Raw genomic sequence first — 18245 nt, forward strand, 5'->3', positions numbered from 1 at the left:
GTCGGCCTTAAATCGGTACGTCTAATTATCGTGCTGGCCGAGGATAGTAAGTAAATCCGATTATTATATATATAGGTATAGTTCCGGGTAGCTAACGCCTAGCGTGTTCCCTACGGGAGGACCTATACCGGGGGGCCGCGTCTAGGGGGACTATTACCCGGAGGGGCTACTCGCTATTAGCGTTCCGGATTCCTATTATTCCCGGTTCGGATATCCTCTATCTTATTACGACGGTAGTATATAATATTATAGAGTATAAGGCTTATATAGTCGTCGCGGTGGCTTATAGTATCGGCTTATTAACTTTCTTAGTTAAAGAATAGTATATAGTCGTCGCGTATTAGGGTATAATCGGGTATTCCTTTAAAAGGTTTAGCGTACTTTAAGGAAGGGCTTTCTGCTATATCTTCGGGGAAACTTCCGACTAGCTATTCGACTATACTTTTAGCGGGGCGGAATAGAAGCGATTCTAATCCCTTAACCTTAATCTTTGGTTTTACCGGCAGAGAATCGCGGCCGGCGGTAAAGGGGGCTAGCTGCTTTCCCTTAGCTACGCTACTAGGGGGTATAACTATAGACTTATAAAGGTCGATATATTCGGGCTCTTTGTTTTAGCTAATTATAGAATACCTTTTTAAAAAAGTCGTGATAAGTAACCCACTTCGCGGGATAGGTTAGCTAAGGAGGCAGGATAGCTCTAGAAACTCTTCCTTTAGAGGTTATAGCATAACTAGCTCCGCTAATACTAGGGAGGTTCCCTGCTTACTCGGCTATAATGAGGAGTAGCCGATATTCGGGTAAAAGACCCTTTTCGCCTATATCTAGATAAGGATTCGTTATTACGGCGAGGGGACGTACGCCTTTTAGATCCCTTAGCGTTAGGGAAGAGTCTAAGAGAATAGCGTAAGGAGTATCGGTTATTATTAAGCGGATTCCACGATAATAGTATTTAGTGTTTAATAGGTTGTTTTAGATATAGGCCTATTAGATAACTAGCGCTCGTAGACTCTTATACTTATCTCTTAGTCGCCTAGTCCTATTTAAGGGGAGGCACTTTATTAATAACGGATAGTTAGTTACCCTAGGATTATATAACTAGAATAGTCTATATAGTCGTTTAATAGGAGCGGTACGCGAACCTTACTAAGATCGAATAATCCTATTTTAGTTATTATTATTTAATACATACTAACCGTATATATCTTTAGCTAGCTAGTACTATAAGACCTATAAGAGGATTTAAGTGCGGTAACCTTCGGGTATAGTAAATAATATACTAATAGGATAGATTCTTTAAAGGGGAGTGTAAGGTTCCGGCCTAGTATATCTACGGGGGAACCTCGGACTATCTAAGGCTAGGCGCTATACTAGGTATAGTGCTAGGATGGTGCTAGCACCGGTCTAGAGCTATACTGACTTAGTGCCAGTATAGGGCTAGTATTAATCCAGCGCTATACGGGTTTAGTGCCCATATAGTACTGGCACTACTCCGTAGCTATATGGTTTTAGGTCCTGGTATAGTGCCAGATAGTTGTGCGTAGTAAGTGCCCTAGGATAAGGATAGTCTTTTTACTCGTCTTATATATTGTTAATATTATACTCATAACAAGTAAGAATCATAATAATAATAAGTATAATATCTAAGTCAAAATAAACAGTATATAGTTATAGCTATATAACTAGACGTCTACTTTATAATCGGCTTAACCTATACTATAATACTATACGTATTATACGTGTATATATACTTGGCTTATAATATAATATAAATATACTAGGTATCGTAAATACGATATCTTGGTTATTACCTAAGCTAATAACGTGGGGTGATGACCGCCGCGTAGGCTGTTGACGTAATAGTCGCCACCCAACCTTTCAGGGTCTTTTGCCAGCCCCGGATCCAGGAAGAAATCCCAGAAGTTAGTTCTTTATATAGGAGAAAAACAAGCAGTAATCCTACGGATCTACGAATTTAATAGCCTTTACTTGATTTTCCTTATTTCCGCGCGTATAGCCTATACTCGTAGCCTAATCTATTGAAAGGTTATAGGCCCGGGTTAGTAAAGAAGGAAATCTACTCTTTTCTACCCTATTATTCTACTCGAGAATACTAAAAAGACTCCTGCCTTATTAGGCTATCCCTTTATCCTCCCCTGGTCGTAGATTCTTATCTCCGACTATACGAAATCCCTTTATCTCCCGAAGATAGCTAATCGATTCGAACCGTTCGTACCGATACCATGGTTTAAAGCTTTTTATTCTTCCTATTACGGTCGCTAAGAGTCGTGCCAAAAGGCCAAGCTCTTTGGTCCTGTTCCGGAAGAACTATATAATTGGAATAAGACTCTTTGTTATGATCGGATATACTATTCCTTTATTTTACGAAGGTCCTTTTTAAAAAAAAGAAAAATAACGAATACGTGGATTAAACATAAAGGCTCTTATAACTGCTCTACGAATAATAGCTATAATAATTAAGCCACCCAACCTACCGCGCTGCCTATAATAACAGGATATTATAACGTGGTATATAAGCTTTTAGCAAAAAGTCCGCTTATGGAAATCCTGTTATTAGCTTTATACGAGCATCGCTTTTCTTCGCGCTACGAGATTTATAAATAGCTTCACCGTTTAGACCTACTTTTAGACCCACTTTTCGAAGCTAGGCTAATTAGAAATAGACCTTTGGCTTAGTATTCTTTGTTTCTGTCCTTTGTCGATGACGTAATAAAGAAAAAGTAATAAAGAAAATAATAGAAACAAATCGTTAAATAACTCAGTTAATTCTAACTTAAATAAGTAATTAAAAATATCGTTCTGCTACTTGAAAATGGCTTTATAAGAGACTGTCCAAGACGTCTCTGTCTGGAAGTCACAGGGCAGTTCTGGAATTAATAATAAAGAAAATAATAACTATACTAACCTTCTTATTAACTGGTTAGTAGCAAAGATTTAAGAAATATAAGCAGAAAACAGTATTAAGCTTAATCTGAATTTCTGTGTTGACAGCGGGGCTACGGCGTATATAATAATAAATAAAAGACTCTTTTTTACTTATAATATAAAAGAAAGAACCGTTCGTTAGGGTCAGGTAAAAGAAATAAAGATATAAGGTAAAGGAGACTACGTGATAAAATTCTGGGATACTAGGAAGCTTTTGCTTTTAAAAGAGTGTCTTTATATGCCGGAAATAGGCACGAATATTATCAGTCTCTCTCGTCTTAATAGTGAAGCTCGCGGTCTCACTAGAAATAAGAAGCTCTTATTATTTAATAATAAAAAGCCCCTCTTTCTTTATATAACGGCTCTGCTTTATAACGGGCTATACTAGGCTATAGCATAGGTACTATCGTACAGGGGGGTTAAGTCCTAGAAAATAAATATAATAAATACTAGAAAAAAAAACAAAGAAACTGTTAAAAAGAGGTATTTTACCTAAAGAACAGTTTTAAGACTCAATAAGAATAAAGAGGTTTCAGAGGTTTAAAGAACAGGTTTCAAAGAAACTAAATAAACAAAGAAAAGAGTTAGTTAAACCTTAACCAAGTAATAATATAATAAAGAAACCTTAAGAAGAGCCTTATAAATAAAGAGACCGTAATAACCGTCGAAGGACTACCTCTATAAGGAAAAGCACAACGCTATGGCATAACAGGATGGGTTATATTAACGGTATTGCCTTAGAAAGTCTCTATACTAATACTCTTCACAAAGAATATAATATAACTAATAAAGAGTTAACTGAAATACAGAGCTATGAGGCCTATAAGAAGAGTAAGTCTATTACACTTATAAATAAAGATTCAGTTAATAAATATAAGGACTTTTTATATTTAGAAAAGGTTTATATAGATCTTTACGGACCGATCGAACCTCTTTCTTATTATAAAAAGCATTGGATTTTATTTATACTAGACCGTTCCACCCGGTTCCTATAGGCACAACTGCGCTTAGATAAGTCTAAAACGACGGTAGTTATAGCTATAAAAGAGTAGAAAGCATAGGTAGACAGTAATAATAATAATAATAATAATAATAATAATAATAATAATAATAATAATAATAATAATAATAATAATAATAATAATAATAATAATAATAATAATAATAATAATAATAATAATAATAATAATAATAATAATAATAATAATAATAATAATAATAATAATAATAATAATAATAATAATAATAATAATAATAATAATAATAATAATAATAATAATAATAATAATAATAATAATAAAACTCTCGAGATTCCTACTATCTTAATAGATAGTGAGAGTGCAAAGAAGCTCGCCGAAAACCCTAAATTTCATAATCGGGTAAAGCATATCGACAGGCAGTATCACTACTACAGGCAACAACTTCATAATAATAAAATAAAAATCGTATATATAAATACGCAATTTAATATAGCTGATATAATAACCAAAGGTCTAGCAAAAGAGACTTATAATACTCTTTACGGTAATATATACCTAGGTCACAAGGACGATACGTTGCCTGAGTATGATTTGCCGCCTTATAATAATATTAAAGAAATAAAATACTAGGTTTTAATACTTAGTATTCTCAGTTCTTTACAAGGGGATACAACTAGGTTTTTTACCTTCGGGTTTTCAAAGATAACAAAGGTTTTTCTGAACTTTCCTTTGGATAATATACTATAACAATAACAAGGGTTTTTGAATTTTCCCTTGAATTAAAAGAAAAAGGGTTTTTCAAATTTTTCCTCTATATATTCTAGTCTTAGATAGACTAGGATTACTACGCTATACCATAACATAACTATAACTATAGCCTGACCAAGCCGGACTTATTATATAAGAGTTAGCTTACGGGGGGGTGTTAATATTATACTCATCACAAATATTAATCAAAATAATAATACGTATAATATCTAAGTGAAAATAAACAGTATATAGTTATAGCTATATAACTAGACGTCTATATTATAACCAGCTTAACCTATACTAGAATACTACACGTATTATACGTGTATATATACTTAGCTTATAATATGAATTATATAAATATACTAGGTATCGTAAATACGATATCTTAGTTATTACTTAAGCTAATAACCTAGCGTGATAACCGCCGCGTAGGCTGTTAACGTAACAGTCGCCACTCAATCTTTCAGGATCTTTTGTCAGCCCCGGATCCAGGAAGAAATCCCAGAAGTCAGTTCTTTATACATAAGACAAACAAGCAGTAAGCCTACAGATATACGAATTCAACAGCTTTTGCTTGATTTTCCTCTCTTCCGCGCGTACAGCCTACTACTCGTAGCCCAATCTATCAAAATATATCACCGTTAATATTACATCTAACCTATTAACCGGTTTAGTCTTAATCTTCTAAAAGGAATATATATATTCAATAAGTGGTAGGCCGATACTAAAATGGATTATAATAATAGAGAAAGGAACTATAGGTGGCGAAATCGGCCATAGCTCCCCTAAAGGCTTTTACCGATGCATAGCGTTTTTTAGATAAGCTAGATAGCAGCGAGCCTATCTCTTAACCGCGCGCACCTTGCGTTAGATTCTCAACCCGCTAAGTATATATATTATTTATTTTATTCTAAAATAGTGGTTATTATTATAAACTATCTATAGCACTTTTCGGATTAGAGTTTATGGAACGATTAAGCTAAGCTTATTCGCTTCCCTAATAGTATAGAGGAGTCTATTCTTATAACGTATCGGTAGTGCTTTTCTGGGTCTACCGCTAAAGTACGAACTCCCTCCTAGTAAGCTTATATCTCCTTAATTATTTTCTTATATTTAGGGTCGTCTTTATAGGCCTATTAGAATTCTGCTTTTAGATTATTAGGTATTACGTAATCGACTATTATATATATAAGTGCTTACTTATATCCGTTATCAGTTAATTCGGCGCTTATTAAGATAACGAATACCGCTAGGGCTTCTTTCTAATCTATCTAAACGTTATCTAATTCGTTTACGTATAGTGACTCCCGCTCGTCTATTCTCTTTACCTTTTTTCTTCCTTTAAGCTCTTATAATTCTTTATCGTTTACCGTCGGTAGCTAAGATAAAGTATTAGAGACTATATTCTATCTGCCCGGGATATATCGTATATCTAGTCGAAATTAACTAAGGAAAGTTAAATCGGCTACTAGTCGTGGGTTAAGTTTATTAACGTCCGTTATCTTAAGTAACGGTTATTCTATTACTCCCTTAGTTACTTAATAGTCTATTCGCACTTTTACCAGTTATTTATATAACTATAAGCGTGTGCGTAATATCCTCTAGGCCTAACTAAGTATATCGACGTTAACCTTGGTCGATTTATAGCGTGCTTCCATAGCTATTTGCTTCTAGGAAAGGAATAGAATAGATTAAATCGAATACGCAGGGACTTTTCCGCCGTCCTAGATAGTTAATAGATAGAATAGGGATGCTCCTAGGCCGTTTCTGCTAGCGTCTAAGTTAAGAACAGTCGTCTTATCTAGTATATAGTAGTATAATCTTATCTCCTTAGTAACTTACTTCTATATAATATCGAACGCTTACCTCTTAATTTCCGTTAGTTTATAGGTTAGTTTCTCGGTTTACTTTTATCTTATACATTTTAGAGTAGATAGGGTGTTTTACCTATATCTCTGGCTTCGTTATTTAGTATAGTTTTCTGTTTGTATTATGGCTTAACTTTAACTTTAAACCAGGGGATAAATCGCCGCAGAAATCCAACTTTTCTAATATATATCTCCAGGTAGGATAGTTTTTCGAGTATCTTGATCTATTATAAGGCTTCTATTCGGTCTATAGTAGTGTATAAACCTAGACCGTCGACCTTAAAGCCTAGTAAATAACCGAAATTATATATATAACAGGATTATTCGGGAGATAGAGCTAGCCGGATATCCTATAATAGCTTAAGGATCGTTTTTAGGTGTTCAATATACTCCTCGAAAGTATCGGAGAAGATAATAATATCAACGATATACACTTTATAAAAGTGCCGATGTTTAAATAGTCCTTAATCTATAAATCTTCATATAAAAGGTAGAGGATTTCGGAAACCTATTAATATAACCTTTAGTTATTCTAATCCTCGCGGGGAGATAATAGTTATTCGTTCTTTATACTCTTCCTTTACCGGTAGTTAGTAGAAACATAAACTTACGTTAAAAGCACTAAACTATCTTTTTCTTTATAGCGATTATATAATATTATCCTATAACCGGATCGGGTATACGTTTAGTAAAACTGCTATATTCAGCTTACAAAGATTAATAACGACTCTACCTTTTCTCTAGCCTTAGACTATACGCTAGACTATAAAAGCTAGGTGGGCGAAGGGCGTGGGTAGCCTCCACTAAGTGATTTAGCTAAGCTTATATATTCTATTGAATTCATTATTAAGAATATCTTTATCCTCTCCGCTTAGCTAATATAGCCGGGAATATAGGTTTATTGTCTACTAGTTATCTATAAGATTAACGTATATATACTCGTATAGTAGTAGCGGTATAATACCTTAGTCGCGCTATATATTAAAGAATTCTAGTAGTTTAACTAGTCTTCTCGCTTTATATATATTAGTGGCGTAGATATAGATACTGTTTTTATTATAGTTTCTAGTATATTATCGGGACGTTTAGGCTTTATTATACTATATTTTTGTTTTCCTGTAGGTGGCGTTCCTTTTATTAGTGCTCCTTAGTTAAAGTTTATTATCTCCTTTAGATACTCGGGGCTCGCTCTTAAGATACATCGGATAATCTCCGAGTTATCGAATTCGCCTCCCTTGGCTATCGCTAGCGCGTACGCGTTTATTTATTTGACTTACTCGGTTTTGTTATTATCCTAAGAGTCACGCAGGCGACCTATTTTATTATTTCTATATAAGGTCTTAGGCGTATTTATCTTATTAATAAAGTATACAGCATTTAGTGTATTAGTATCGTAGATATATAGTAAGGCGTTATACGGCTATATAGCTTAAAGTGAAATGTATAGTTTCTGGGTGGATTACTATACCTTACCGGAAATAGTATAATAGACTTTAGTAGCACTATAATCATTTACGCTACTATAAGTCTGCGTTAGTGTCTACGTCCTGGCTTCCCTAAATATCCCAGGATTAGAACTATTATACCGTGGTAGCTAGTAATACGAAAATTTCTAGACAAGTAAGGAATATCGACCCTATAGCTTTTTAGAAAGACTATATCTAGTAGTAGTTTCGGTTCCAGTTCGTCTAATACCTAAGCCATAACTATAGAATAGTCTTAGATCGGTATATCGTGTTCGCGATCATCGATATAACAGTCAAAAGTTATAACTTCCTATATAGTAATTATTCCGGTGACTCCCTTTACAGGCTTCGGGTTTACTATAGTTCCGTATCGTATATTCTAGGTATACTCGTTTAACTATTTTCTATTAACCAGTATTATGGAGTATCCTGAATCTATGTAAAAGCTTATCGGTTCTCGTAAGGGAGTGAATCTAATACCGATTTTATAGTACGTATATCTCCAGAGTCCTTATATTCTCGATACCTATACGTTAATAATTTCATTAGGTTTCAATAAGAAATAACGATTTAGAGTTTCCGGCTTAGAGAGTTTTTATAGTTTATTAGTTATCTTATCGGCTAGCTTACTAGCTAGTTCGTTGATTTGCTTAGTGATTATCAGTAGTTAGGTAATTTCGCTTATTATATAGTTATCCTAAGTAGTATATTTTAATAAATTAGGCTACAAGCAGTAGGCTGTACGCGCGGAAGAGAGGAAAATTCAGCAAATAGCTGTGGAATTCGTAGATCCGTAGGATTACTGCTTGTTTCACGAACGTGTAGTTATGTGTAAAGAACTGACTTCTGGGATTTCTTCCTGGATCCAGGGCTAGCAAAAGACCCTGGAAGATTGGGTGGCGACTATTACGTCAACAGCCTACGTGACGGTTATCACGCCACGTTATTAGATTAAGTAATAACCGAGGTATCGTAAATCCGAGATATCGTATTTACGATACCTAGTATATTTACATAATATATATCATAACCCAAGTATATATACACGTATAATACGTATAGTATTATAGTATAGGTTAAGTTGGTTATAAAGTAGACGTCTAGTTATATAGCTATAACCATATACTGTTTATTTTGACGTAGATATTATACCTATGATTATTATAATTATTACTCATTATGAGTATAATATCAATAGTATATTCTATCTCCCATATTGATTTATTATTTATCTATTTTATCCCCTTAGGTTCCGGTATCTTAATCTATAAGGCGGTTTTATATAGGCCCCATCCCTTCGGTTTTAGGTCTATACAGATATTTAAGAATATATATTTAAATGACTATATTCTGCTTAGGAAATATACTATGTATTCTCTATATTAATGTGTTTATAGTTTCGGCCGAGTCGGTTCCTTTAGCTATACTCGTCTTCTCTAAGCAGATATATATCTTCGACTAGTTATAGAGGTGACTACGCCACGGTTATACGCTTACCGGTTTATAGACCACGTAGGAGTATAGCCGGTTCGGCCTAAGAAATAAAAATAATAGACGTTAATTTTATTAGTTAGTTCCTTATTGTTAATCTTATAAAAGTATATTTCCTCTCCCTCGCTAAATACTTCCTTAACTAAAATATATCCCTTTTCGCGCAATTTATCCTTATCGTTAGCTCTACCTAGGTTATCTATAGCTATATACACGATATATCTATCACGGTCACCGTGTCCATTATTCACCTAGTATCTTATACGTTATTAGTAAGGACGTCTATCCTCACGGAACTAGCGGCCTCCTCTACGAAACTACCGGCCTCTATAGCCGCGATTACCACGAATCTCGCCGATTAGGCGGCGTTAAATGAATTTATCGCGGTTATCGGACTTACCGGAGTATAGTTATCCACGGCTAAAGTTATTAGTATTAAAACGGTTACCTTAGTTACCTCGACTTCCGCCGAAACGTTTCTAATTCGCTAATTCACTTACCTTTATCGTTTCGTATATTATACTAGCGTCTACGTGGTACACGGCGAGTCTATTAGTCTATAGCTGCTATATATAGCTATTAGAGGTATTTACCTAGCTATTCGAGGGGGGGCCTAGCTATTCGGCCCGAAACATACTATTTCATAATTAGTGTCGTAGCAAGACTTAGCGGTTTGCTATCTAGTCTTTAATTTATCGGATAAACTCGTTAAGGTGTCTATTTATATCCAGGCGGGCATAGATTTCTCGTAAAGAGTAGGGGATATAGTTCTAGATTTCCTGCTAGACCTTAAGATTTATCATAGCACTAGCGCCCGAAGCTCTATATAAGCGGGTAGCTTAGTTCGCCTATTCGGTAAAAGCTTATTTATCGATAATATCCCTGGTAGTAAAGCGTAGATCGGCTATTTTTACTACTACCACTTCGGGGTCTATTTACTAATAACGGCGTAAGGCTATATACTATCCGCCTAGCGAACATCGAACTTCGCTACGCCCCGCTATAGTAAGGCTAGTTAGATACTAGGAGACGGCTTCTCCGACGAATAAAGCATGTAGATTAATATAAGCTTCTTTTATTAACTCGGGAGTAGTTACCCACTCTTTAATATTCTCGGTAAATAGCTCGATATTATGGTATAGCACTTTCTTACTAGACACCGATTAGGGCACTAATATCAGCGATAGATACTTTAGCGGATTAAAAAACCCGATAAAGGTTAGTTTATAACGAAAAACGTGTTAATTATTAGCACCCTAAGAGCTATAATATATATCGTTACTATTACTTCCGCTAGCTATATTATTAGTTACCGCCGTTCTGCTAGCAAAATCGTTTATTATCTATTAGAACTATTCGGTGGATAGTATAATTATAGCTAGAGCTAGTAGAAGAGGCGGTGTTAGGTGCTGCGTCGTCTACTATTAGGAGTACCGTTATCCCGGAGAACCCTGCCTAGGATCTGGCATAGGCCTTACCCTTTTAGGATAGGTTACCAAGGGATATTTTCCGTATACGAAATTAGACTCTAGGCGTAAGATCCTAGTACACGGAGAACGTAGAGTCATAATATAGTATGGATATTTTTAAGTATCTCTTAGGTATCCTCCTAGCTAAATACAGTGGTCGGTTACCTAGTATATATAACGTACCTCTAGGGACGTAGCAGGCGCCGGGTAGTAAGTACCTATCGTATTAACAGCGTATATAAAATTACCAGGAGATCTGTTAATTTAATTAACTCTGTTGATTTAATTAACTCTGTAGAAGAAGGATCTGATCTGCTAGAAGTTCGGGAAACACTCTGCTCTTAACCATATCTAATCTCGGTACGGAATAACCCCTTCCGTTCCTGTTTCGCAACTCTACGATGTACCGGGACCTTACGCCCAGAGTCCAATTTCGTGTCCGTAAATATGCCTTAGTAACCTATCTAAAACGGGTAAGGCCTATGCCAGATACCAGACAGGGTTCTCCGGGATACCGGTACTGTACTATTAGGGCATCTGTTAGTGGGTGCCTAAGCTAAAGGCCTGTATTTCCTAGTTAATATCTACTCTGGTTATATAATATATTTAGTCTAGCGCTTATAAGGTCTTACTTAATTAATAAGGAGGTGGTGGTTAGACTAGGCTTTATAGGTCTATATAATTATAATAGGGAGGCGGTTAGTTAAAAGAGTCTTATATAGGGGGGGTGGGGGGCTTACGGATCTGGTTAAGTTTTATACAGAGGTAAAAGGGGGTGGGGTGGGGGGTTTAGAAAAGTGATCTACGGGGTGCGGTAATATTAAGGGCCGTTAGTTAATTATTAACTAACTATAGTCTATTCTTAAGTAATGGTTAGTATCTATATTATTCTACCGCTTATCTGCCTATTAGTCGGATTTCTTAAGGGGGTTAACTAGTCTATCTTGAATACGTTCTGCTCGGATATCTGCTTCTACTAATATTTAGTTATCTAAGAACGGTTACGAGCGTCGCTTATACTGCTTAATCATCGGTTTCCTACTACGGTAGAAAAGTGGATCCTATATCTATCGCTGTGCTTCTATTACTACGTCTACTAGAGCGGTAGTCTCTTTCTGTTCTGTTTCTTAGTGTAGATCCTTCCTAGTGGATAATAGAGATTGCTTCGTTTAGTAGTTATTACTATCTTACATACTCGGGTTTGGCTTATATAAATCTATGAATTTAAAAAAGCTCTCTTTTAGCGGTTGTTAGAGGTTTTAGTTAATATGAAACTCTCGAAATAACGGAGTTATAGGCAGGAACGTTTGCGGCTAAAAAAAGGGTACTTTATAGCAGAAGAGGGGTAAAATATAGTGACTTATGGCTTATCGTGCAAGTTTATAGCTGCTACTTGCCGTGTAAGCCTGTGTTTATTATAACGTGAAGCTGTGATTAACCGAACCGAGCTATAGAGATACAATAGATTGCATTGATTCCACACCTTAGGCTCGTAGGAGGCTAAGCTATATATAGGCTATGCCTCGGCCATCTACAACCAATAGGAATCCCCTTCCAGTAGCCTGTTTCATCCATAAGCCACACCTGCTCTAGTGGCTAATAGCCTAAGAGCTCGGAGACCAAATACCAAGCTACGTAGCCGTATCGGTATAACTATATTTAAATAACCCATTTAGTTATATAACACACCCCCTATTTCGAGCTGTTTATCTAAGAATACTCGGAATACGCCCAGGCTAGAATCAAACTATAGTTAAAATAGCATTAAAGAGCCGTTTAATAGAAAACCATAAAGGAAAACAGGTTTAAAAGAGATATGAAAATAATATAAAAGAAAGAGAAAGGGATAATCAGAATAAAGTAAATAGGCTGCCTAGAATAGTAACCTAAGAGTAATATAAGCTAGAGGTTAACAGGCAGCTCGCTATATATAATTTGCGTAGCCCGGCGGCCGAAATCGAGTTCTTTTAGTTAAATAACCTTCTTATTAACGGTTTTCTTTTAACGATTTTAACGATTTTTAACGATTTTCCTCTTTTCCTTAACTTCCTAGCTCTTATTTATTCTCTCCGGTCCCTCGCTATAGTAAGCCGAGCTCGAAAACGGTTAGAAGAGCTATATAAGTGCTAATACAAATAGGCTCCTAAGCAGCATAACGTCCCGGCTAAGAAGGCCACTAAGAAGACTGCCGTTAAGGCAGGTCGGGTCGCTAAGCACGTTAAAGTAAGTTATTTATTAGTAGGAGAGACGAGTGCTTCTTTACTAATCAAGCTATAGAAAAACACCTATAAGGCCGCTAAAGATACCGCTAATACCGCCGCCGCCGCCGAAGCCTCTACCGCCGCTACCACCGACTCCGCCACCACCCCTAAGGGAGCTAAGGGCTCGGGCAGCACGGCCACCGGTGCTAAAGAGCGATATTCGACTAAAAACCCGCTTGCCGGGTTTATAGGAGAGAAGTTTAATATGCCCTGCGAAGGGTGCGTTAAGGCCTGGATCGCCGGCCGTAAAAATTTTATCCGGTGTGTCTCTGTATATAGTATCACTAAGCGCTACGAGAAGTGTTTCTTAGGCGGGTATAAGTGCCACCTATAGTAAGCGTTATTTTATCGAATAGAGCTAAGTGGAAGTTAACGAGTATAGCCCCTTAGTTATGGTTCCTATGGTCCGTTATGCTGTTATCGCCGAAAAGGAGGTGGCTAAAGAAGTTAATATCGGCGTTAATGATATTATAAGTTTAAGGTCGCTCCTAGACTATTATTAAGTAGCTGTTTTCTGACTTTTATAGCTTCTTAACCGTCTACGCCCTGCCCTACGCCTTTTTTAAGATTTACTTAAATACCTGGAGTATCCCGGGATTTTTAAGCCCGCCTACTGGGCTCACGTCGCTCTAGGAGCTAGTGCAGCTACGACCGCTAGCGCTAATCCGAAAGAGCGGATTAAATACTATCTAATAACCACTATCGAGGATATTTTTAGTATAGTCGATAAGGCCCGAGAGGGTCGTGTTAAAACCCGCGGGGCGTCGCCTCGTAGTATTACCGCCTCTGCTTAGAATAAGCAGAACTAAGCTAGAGGAGAGGAGGCGCGGGCCGCGGAGGCTATTAGTATTAAGAATTCCCCTAAGGGTAATACTGCTATTAAAGGATCTAGTAATATTATTATTTACGTATTATTAGAATAGATTTAGCTATTATTCTTTCCGGCTTTGGCCGATAAATTCCTATCTTTTACTACGCCACGCTAAATTCCTAATCGTCGCCTGCTAACTAGGTTAAGATATGCTTTAAATTACTCGAACTTTTGGCGACTAAGGGCCTTTATAAACCTGTCCGCCGGTATCTCGGCGGTTAGTAAGTAGACGATTTTAAAAGCTCCTTTTTTATACTCTTAACGTATCTATAAGCTCTGAATATTAACGTGACGAAGCCTAGTCTTAATTCGGGCGCGCTCTTCCGCTATAAGTCGACTCGTTTAGCAGTTATTAAAGGCTATATCCTAGGGAGTCCCGGGGTTAACCCGTATTTCTATAAATAGCCGTTTTAAGCTTATAGTCTCTTTTATAGTTTCCTATAAAGCGAGCAGCTTAGCTTCCGTTAAAGATATCGTGATAGTCGATTATCTTAAGGCTTTCTAAACCACTAAACCGCTAAACAGACTAATAAGGTAGCCTTATAAGGAATACCGGGTTTTAAGGTCGTTAGCGAAGGATATATCGCTTATAATCTATAGCCTATATTACGTAGCTCGAATCCGTGCTATATTAGATTATTAAGTCCCGTATTAAGTATAAATAACGGATCGCTTATTCCACGGCGTCTTAATACTCTTTTAACGGGTTGGTTAGGAACCTAGAGAGCGAGGAAGCAGTAAACGCGACGTCTAGCCGTAGCATTACTACTATATAGAGTAATAAGCTAACCTTCTCTTAATAAACCTTAATCTCCTTTAGTATCGCCTTATTCTCGCGCTTTATAACCTTAGTGGCAGGGATTAGTATAATGTTCACGAAGGGGATTAGATAGGGTATAGTGTTCGGAGATAGGCGGTCGAGGCGGCTCCGAGACTAGTACTATCCGGGCCGGTCTAGTATAGTGTAATAGGGAGGACCACCGGCGGATAGATTATAGTCCTAGGAATACTTTTAAGAGGATTCTATTAGGTTCCCGGGGAAGAGGCTCTGGTTATCTATAAAAGGGATAGGTAAAGGTAAACTCCTAACTTAGAGGTTTAGCAAATAATTTAGCTCTTAATTTAACCTATTAGTTTATATTACCGTTTTAATTATCTTATAACGTCTCTTTACTCTTTACACGAAAACCCCTAATATATTATTCGCTTAACCGTTCTAATAGGTATAACGACTATTAAGAGTTATAAATATAATTTACCTCTGCTAGTTAGCTAATAAATAACTATACCTCCTCGTATACGCTTTAGTACTATTCCCCCTAAGGACGGAGATCACGAATCGGTTTATAAGCACACGCTATCTCCTAGTCATAGAAGCGACACCACCACGCCTCTGCCTAGTAAACAGGAGACTACTATTCTATAAGGCCCTCTAGAGCTATAACCAGAACCGTCTCTAGCACCTTAGGGTAAGCCTCCTATAATCCCTTAGCGCGAGACACCTATAGTTTAATTGTCTAACACTATAAAGCTATAGCCTAATCTCTAGACGGGTATACGTTATGATAGTAAGGAACTAGAGAATTATCCCACGGATTAACTGCTTCCCGAGGAGCAAGACTTCCTTCTAAGCTATTATAAGGAACGCAGGGAGCGAGAGCGTAGATTGAAGCGTCTAGAAGCTATCTATTATGGCGAAGACCCGGATATTACCCTACCGCCTTACTCGGTAAACTATTACCCTCCCTAAAGTAGTCGCGGCGATGTATTTAAGGTAAACCTTCCTACCCTTAAATAGGATAATAAGTTATATAACTAGCTTAGGACCTTTATAGAAGACATTAAGGAACGCTTTTACCTTAATCTAGCTAGTTTTATAATAGAGGCGAAGAAGGTCTATTTTACTACTAGCTGCTTTAAGAGAAACACGAAGTCCTATTAGCTAGCTTACTAAAAGAGGACCTATAGGTCTTTAATAAAGGCGATATAGGCTAAGCTAAAGGCCTTCCTAACTAAGTAAGTAGTTAATAATAAGACCCGTGAGTTATTAGTTACGGAACAGATCTTTTCGGAATAGACCTTTCAGTAACCCGGTTAAACCTATAATTAATTTCTTAATCAATTAGATTCTTTATTTAATAAGGTGTTTATCCCCGTTCCGGATAAGCAGCGTATATAGTTTATTATATCTAAATTAAATAGACCTCTACGCGATTAAATTATCGCTAGGATTTTACCTAAGACCTTCTAGGAGCTAAATACCGCGGCTCGTTACGCTAAGGTCACGCTATCTTATAAGAGTAAATCGTCCGATTAGGACCGCGGCTATTAGATACCCCGTGATTAGGGTTATAAGAGGAAGCGCGGAACTAGTAATAAACTCTTATTACCCTAAGCTAGCGGTTTTTACGAAAGCTCGCCTACGCCCCCTACTATTATAGCCCCGGCTATTAGTACTACTCTTACCTAATAGCGGGATAACCCTAGCGGAACCTCGGAATTCTCGGGCCCTCGGAAATATTATAAATACGGAGAGGAGGGCTATATTCGACCTTTTTACCCTTATCTACGGAATAGGCGGGCCGGCTAAAGTTCTACCTTAGCTATTAACCCTAATTAGGAGGCCATGGCCCTTAGTCGACCCGCTTTAGGTTAGGTGCAGGCCCTACTCTAAGCCTTATAGGCTTAGGCCTAGGATAACACGCAGTTAAAGTCGAACCCTCCCCTTAGTCTAGTAAGGGTAAAGCTTAATATATAACTAAACGGTGAATAGGACCGTCGAGTTATAATTCTGGATAGCGCTACTAACTTCAATATTATCGATAAACGCATAGTGCCCCCTAGTAAAGTAATTACCAGACCCCCTAAAGAAGTTAGCTAGGTAAATAAGGAATATATATCCTAGATACTCGGATCGATCTTATCTATAGTTCGGATTATAGATAGTTAGAATCGTACACGGATATAGTATATAAAGTTATATATTATAAATATAGGTGAAGATAAGTCGGAGGTTATCCTTAGAATCCCCTAGTTAACTAAGTATAACCTAAAGGTTAACGAGGCAGAGAAGAGTTAGATGTTTCGGATTTAGAAGGAGGAGTTCAAGTTTATAGGTTTATAGAAGGAGCTAAAGAGCGCTACGAATAGGGCGAAGGTGACCGTTAGGCTTATTAGGGCCTAGGTAGCACGGGTTAGTCGTGTCTAGGCTTATATCTCGGAGGATACGACCACGCTTACCCCTCTACCTAAACCACTACCCGAACCCCGGACAAATCTTTAGGCCCTTTACCTATAGGTCGGGAAGAGTTAATAGTAGCCGTGCCGGAATAATATTATAAGTTCTTAGATATATTTAATATAGAGGAGGCCGGTAAGCTACCTAGTTAGGATTAGTAGGACCACGGGATTAAGTTAGAGGAAAGGAAAACGCCCCCGTTTAGGCCGATTTATCTATTAGCGGAGGAGGAGTTAGCAGCTTTATAGGAGTACCTCTAGGGCGCCCTCGCTAAAGGTTAAATTCGTTATTCTACTAGCCCTACGGGTGCTCCTATTTTTTGATACCGTAGAAGGGTAGGAAGTTAAGACTATATATAGACTATCGGGGGTTAAATAAGGTTCCTCGTAAAGACCGCACGCCGCTCCTATTAATATATAAGATTATAGACCGGCTTTTATCGTTAAAGGTTTTTACTAAGCTAGACCGTCAGGACGCCTATTACCAGCTTTATATACGACCCGGCGACGAGTAGAAGATAGCTTTTAGGACTCGCTATAGTTATTTCGAGTACTTAGTTATACCTTTTAGGCTTACTAACGCCCTAGTTAGTTTTTAACGGTATATTAACTAGGCCTTAAGCGGGTTAATCGATACGATTAACGTGGTTTATCTAAACGATATCTTAATTTATAATAAGGACCTCCAGGTTTATTAAGTACACGTTAAGGAGGTTTTAGGGAGGTTAAAGGAGTAGTCGTTATACGCGAATCCCGAGAAGTGTGTGTTCGAGACTTAAGAGCTAGAGTTCCTAGGGTTTATTATTAAAGTGGATAGGGTTTATATAGATTAGTCTAGGGTTAAGGCTATCCGCGATTAGTGAGAGCCGAACTTAGTAAAGACTATCTAAATCTTCCTAGGTTTTA

Source organism: Sodiomyces alcalophilus (assembly GCF_042370955.1).
Source record: "Sodiomyces alcalophilus JCM 7366 unplaced genomic scaffold ACRALscaffold_9, whole genome shotgun sequence".
NCBI classification, from domain to species: Eukaryota; Fungi; Ascomycota; class Sordariomycetes; order Glomerellales; family Plectosphaerellaceae; genus Sodiomyces; species Sodiomyces alcalophilus.